At 44.6% G+C, this 6,543-nt stretch overlaps 1 pseudogene; it reads right to left on the reverse strand.

Moving 5' to 3' along the window:
- Positions 1-4,931: 4,931 nt before the first annotated feature.
- On the reverse strand, positions 4,932-5,879 carry LOC115643850 (annotated as a pseudogene).
- Positions 5,880-6,543: the final 664 nt, after the last annotated feature.

Consider the following 6,543-nt stretch of genomic DNA (forward strand, 5'->3'; position numbering starts at 1 on the left):
CTTTGACTGGATCTATGAAAAAATCTATGACTGGGTTTGGACAGTACTTGTTTTTAAGGCAAAACAATGAATGATGCAATCTGAAGCTGGTATTGCATTATACATGATATGAATTGCATCATGTTATTCCTAGAAGTCATGGATGATGCAATCATAATGAAGCTTACATCACTCTGCTGAAGAAATTGCCCTATATCAGCTCCAGAAATCATACACTGTCATGCTCTCTTATTTGTCAGTGTTTGATTTTGCAAAGGGACACATTTCTGTTTAGCCAAAGTGAGCAGAGATGCCTCGTACTTCTGTGAACAGTGCAGATAACTTCTGCTATGTTTGTGGTGAAGTGGCTTTTGCATCACAAAAGAGCAGTATAACCACTATGACTAAGAAAGCCTATCACCTTTCTTTTGGCTGCAGAATTGGAGATCAGGACAAGAGGTGGGCCCCACACATATGCTGCAACACTTGTGCAACAAATCTTGGCCAGTGGTTGAACAGGAAAAGGAAATCTATGCCTTTTGCAGTGCCAAGGATTTGGAGAGAGCCAAGAGATCATACCAGAAATTGTTACTTCTGCATGGTGCCTCCAGTTGGGAAAGGTGTGTCAAAGAAGAAAAAGTGGACTGTGCATTATCCAAACATTCCATCAGCTATACGCCCAGTACCCCACGGAGAAGGACTGCCAGTTCCTGATGCACCAGAATCATTCTCACTTGAGTCAGCTGAGGAAGAGGAAGAGGATGAAACTTCTGATCCTGAACCATCAATATCACAGGACCCACATTTTCTCCCATCCTCCTCCTCTGAACCACATCTCATAACACAAGGTGAACTGAATGACCTTGTCAGGGATTTGGAACTACTCAAGAGTAAGGCAGAGCTGTTGGGCTCCAGACTACAGCAATGGAATCTCCTGGCAGGCTATCAGGGCAAATGGAGCCCATCAATGCTTGCAGATTATTGCTGGACAGTGACAAGAGATGCTCCATTTAATGAATACAAGAGACAAGCCAAGAAGCGCCGAGTAGACACTGAATAGGACTAAACTATGTACATAATAGTTTTTTCCTTTTGTTTCATAATAAATTTTATTTATATAACCCTTTTGCTGTTTTTAAAGTGTTACATAAACAGGACAGGTGAAATATTATCATGTAAAGCAACCATAAACACATGAAAAGACCTAGGTTTACAATTTATGATTGTAAGGATTGTAAGGGGAGGGATAGCTCAGGGGTTTGAGCATTGGCCTACTAAACCCAGGGTTGTGAGCTCAATCCCTGAGGGGGCCATTAAGGGAACTGGGGTAAAAATCTAGGGATGGTCCTGCTTGGAGCAGGGGGTTAGACTAGATGACCTCCTGAAGTCCCTTCTAATCCTAATAGTCTATGATCTACGCAATATACAGACATAAAATGTAAAAATCTAAATATCTTTGAAACAGTAGCCAATCAGTTGTTTTAATTGTCATATTTTAATTCAGTACATCAAAATACATAATAAATATCACATTTTATCTCTGAAGCAGACGACTTCTCAAAAATTGTAGACCAGTGTTACCAGAGTGGATCTTTCTGCAGGCCTGGGTAGCCAGGCTGCCCTATAAAGCTGGCTAAGAGACAGGAAGCAGGGCAGAGACAGGAAAGGGAGGAGTATGGGCTCTAGATCCCTGCTGGTTGGGAAGTTAATAGTTTCCCAGAGTGTTGGTCTCTGTACATATCTGTAAATAATAGGTGGTGGGTACAGACACAAACAACAAAAGGACACAGGTGCTGCACTTCAGTTGGTCTCTGACTGCATTTGTGGAGGGGCAGGGAGAAGGCATCACTACAGTCATATACCACCAAAATACCCATTGAAGGTAAGTGGATTTTTTGTTCAGTGAAATGTACAGAATGGGGCCTAAAATGTTTTCATTTCATGGCCAGATCAAAAAACACAGGTGTTTTCATAAGCTCCTATCACTAAATTCACAACCTCTTGCAAATGCAGAGAATGTGACTTGTTCTTCTTTCACTGACAGAAGCTTTACAAAAGTACAACTACATTGACTTCAGAAGAGTTACTCTTGATTCACTGCAAAGCAGAGGGAGACATCTCCCTCTGGCCCAGCCTAAGACTAAGTTCCCTTTGTGGATCTAGCCCGCAGTGACTACAACCTGGTACAGGTGTCACATTGTTGACCATTTTCCAGCAGTTACCATGGCATCTGAGATACTGCAAAAACCAGATCCTCAGCTGGTGTAAATCAGTGTAGCTCCATGGAAGTCATTTGGGGCTTGACCCATGGAGGGACTTATGTACTGCAATGTCTAATTTTTAGGCACTTTGTCCCTGATTTATCAAGATATTTAGGTACCTAGGCTTTGATTCAACAAGGGATATAGGTGTTGTGATGATCAGAGTCACAAGTACTAACTTTTAGACGCCTTGAAAATCACTGGGATTCACAAAACCTTATTTCAGTGCTCAGGCTTCCCATACAATGAATGCAGGGAGACAGGTGCCTGAGAATGGGATTCACAAAGCCAGCATGCTGCATGGCTCCTTGCCTAAGCTAGCCAATGGGAGGTGCTGAGCAGAAGGGGGGTGTTAAGTACCACCTCTTTCAGGGAGTTCTGCATCTTCCTCTGCTTGTGATTCTCAGCTGTGATCCCTCACCTGGAGTTTGGCGCATAAGGCATTTCTTGCAAGTGATGGGGAAGAATTCCCTCCCTCATTGCTTTTAGCCCAGTGGTCCAGGTACTCACCTAGGAGACCATGGGTTCATAATCCCTCTGAGGGGCAGAAGTGGGCTGAATGGGGCTCTGCCACCTCCCATGTAAGGCTCTAACCACTGGGCTATGGGATGTTCTTATGTGGGGCCCCCTCAATCTCTCCCATTGTTGTAGTCTCACTTTGAATAAATAATTAAAGCAGCACTGGAGAGAGGGTGGGGGGCAGATCCAAGGTCTTCTACTTTTGGGGTAAGGGTTCTAACCACCATGATATAGAGTCATTCTTGTGCAGTCTCTCTCTCTCTTTCTCTCCCAGGCCCCCGGCCATATGATTCTTTCTATTCCTCCAAAGTTGAATGGCTTCAGCAGGAGAAATTGAGGGAGCTCCAGATCTGAATACCTCATAGCTCAGTGGTTCGGGCCCTCATCTGAGAGGCACCAGATTCCTGTTCAGCTTCCTTCTTCCCCTCAGTGGGATATGGGACTAGAACCAAGTGTGTCCTCAGCACTAGACTGAAGGTTATAAGGGAGGTCCTGCCCCTCCTCTGTCTTTTTATGTGGATTTATGAAAACATCCTACCAGATCAGGCCCTGCAAGTGAGCTAGGCAGAGGAATACCCATTTTGTCCCAGTCTGGGAATTTGCGCTGGGGCTCAAGCGGATGATAGGTGTCCAGATCCCCAAGTGAGGCTGCAGCGCACACGCCCAGAGGCAGGAACACAGACACCTAGGGAACATTTACACTGAGAATTTAGGCACTGAATGAGTTTAGGGGACTAAAGGATTCAGCTGCTGAGCAGCGGTTTTATGGGGTGGGTCTGGGAGGCCTCCCCTTCAGTTAAGTGGTTAGTGTAGCAAGCCAGGCTGTGGATGAATCCAGTTCAGTTTCCCCCTTCTGCCTGATAAGAGGAAGGGTTTGCCCAATAGCATCTCTCTGTTGGATGCCCAAACTGCTTCACAATAGACTCATTCTCACTCCCTTTGTTGCTCGCTATATATTTAATTATTTCATACAAAGTGGAACAGCTTCTACAGGAGAGACTGAGAAACATTCAGTCTACAATATCCCATAGTCCAGGGTTAGGGCACTCACCTAGGAGGCTAGAAATCCAAGTCCAAATACCAACCGCACATCACACAGGGAGGGGAACTGAACTCAGGTTTTCTACATCCCAAGTGAGTGCTTCAACCCAGGAGATAAAAGTTATAATGGAGGCCTCACCTGCCCCCACCTCCATCATTTTGTGTCTGTTTAGTTGTGCTCTGAGACCACCTACCAGATCAATCCCCACAGGCTAGGCAGGTGGTGCCAAGCCTGCTCTGAGGACCCCATTGGGACTTAGGGATCAGATGGGCACCCAGGCACTTACACTAAGGTAGCTGTGTACATGCTGACTGGCAGAAACTAAGGAGCCTCGGGGACTTGAATGTTGGAAAGTCAGGCACCTAGGGATTTTAAAGGCTTACAGGGTTAAGCGATAGGGGTTTTGTGGAGCTCAGTGGCACTGACATGTTGGATTTAGGCACCTAAAGTAGCAGTTAGATGCCTAAGTCCTTTTGTAGAGCACAATAATTTCAGCTCCCCAAGGATTTGGAGATGGCTCTTACCTATTCTACAGCTATAGGAATGTAAAAACATACATAAAGATTTGAAGTCTATGGAAATACTTTATTGTTTTTAACATGCTATATTGCCAGTTGACAGAGAAATTGCCATGTAGCATCAGCCCTGTGGTTCTTCTAGTCCAGGCACTCATCTCCAGTGGTAGCCAGTATCAGCTGCTTCAGAGGAAGGAAAATTATAGGCTAAACTGTGAGGAAAATTTCATCCTAGCCCAGGCAGTCAGTGGTTGGCTCATGTCCTGAAGCATGAAGGTCTCTTCAAATAATAAAGACATTTTAGAATTCTGTTAGTCTCCATGTCTGAATGATCTCATGAGCCACCAACATGCACAAGTGTGATCAGAGTGTTAACTAGAGAGGGAAGTGATAGTGACCGTCAGAGAGAAAGAGATGGACATACAGATGAGTTGTACGAGATGTCCACCCACATGTCTCAGAAAATCATTGGTTTATAGCCAGATAAGAAATAAGAAAGAAAAACAATGAAACAGTGTGTCATAATTTTGTAGTTTTTTCTTGTTGCTCCAGTTCTTTGTGCAAATTAAAAAGAATGCTGACACACTGTGTTCTGTCTCTGTCGAAATGCAAGATTCATTTTGTCAAGGATTTGTGGCCCATAGTCCTTCTCAAAGCTTCTTTAACATCCTTGTTTCTCAGGCTGTAGATGAAGGGATTCAACATGGGGATGACGAAGGTGTAAAACACAGATACTGCTTTCCTTGGGTACAGAGAAGATAACCAAGTGGGCTGGGCGTACATGAAAGCAGTGGTCCCATAAAATAAAGTCACAACCAACATGTGGGAGGTGCAGGTGGAGAAGGCTCTGTGCCTACCCTCAGCAGAGCTAATCCGGAGGACGGTGGAGATGATGTAGATGTAGGAGATGAGCACAATCAGGGCAGTGCTCGCTATGATGAGGCCACATAAGGTAAACATCACAAGATTATTGACGTACGTGTCGCTGCAGGAGAGACTGATCAAGGAAGGGCCATCACAGAAGAAATGATCGATCTCGTTACGCCCACAATATTACAGCGTAAAGGTGAAGCCTGTTTGCACCATGGCATTCACACAGCCGCAGATATACGACCCTACCACCATCTGAATGCAAACCCACTTGGACATGGTGATGGGATACAGGAGCGGATTGCAGATGACGGTGTATCGATCAAACACCATCCCTGCCAGGAGGAAACCTTCGGTGGTGAGGAAGAGACAGAAGAGGAAGAATTGGGTGGCACATTCGTTATAGGAAATGGCTTTGCTCCCTGATAGGAAGCTTGCCATGGCTTTGGGGGTGATGGTGGAGGTGAAGCAGAGGTCTAAGAGTGACAGGTTCATGAGGAAGAAGTACATGGGGGTGTGAAGGCGAGAGTTGACTCTAATGATGAGGACCAGGGTGGTGTTTCCCAGCACGTTTACTGTGTAAATCACCAGAAACAAGACAGAGGGGATCATCTGGCATCCTGGACCGTTTCCAAACCCTAGCAGGATGAATTCCATGACTGCTGTGTGGTTCCACTCTCTCATTGGCGCCATGGCTGTTAAATCCTTTGGAAAAAGTGTGATATAAGGATTAAAGAAGAGGCAAATGAAGAAGATGCAATGACAGGCTTCATGAAAAGAGGGAGGATGGTCATGTAGAATAGACCCTGGTCTGAGACTCAGCAGATCAATGTTCATTTTCCAGCTCTGCCACAGACTCCCTGTGAGGCCTTGGCCCAGTCACTTGGGCTGGGATTTTCAAAGCAGCCAAAGGGAATTGGGCACTCAATTCCATTCAATTTCAGTAGGATTTAGTCACCTAGGGCCAGATTTTTGAAGGTATTTCTGTGCCTAGTGGAATTTTTAAAAGTGCCAAGGCATCAAAATCTCATTGATTTCAATGAGTGTTAGACATCTAGATGCTTTTGCAAAATCTCACTAGGCTCCTAGATTCATAGATTCCAAGACCAGAAGCAGCCATTCTGATCAATACCTTTAATCCTAAATGCCATAAATTGATCCTAAATATCTTTAAAAATCAGGGGTCTAACTATTAAGCTCTTGTGAAAACTCTCAGCTTTGCTATTTCTGTCCCTTAGTTCCCAGTTCTGAAAATGAAGATAATATTATTTCCAGAACTCAGAGGGTGTTGTGATAATAAAATCACTAATTTTGGAATTGCTCAAATGCTACCGTGGCAAGGGATAAAGTACCTTGT

The sequence above is a fragment of the Gopherus evgoodei genome, unplaced genomic scaffold (genome assembly GCF_007399415.2).
Source record: "Gopherus evgoodei ecotype Sinaloan lineage unplaced genomic scaffold, rGopEvg1_v1.p scaffold_73_arrow_ctg1, whole genome shotgun sequence".
NCBI classification, from domain to species: Eukaryota; Metazoa; Chordata; order Testudines; family Testudinidae; genus Gopherus; species Gopherus evgoodei.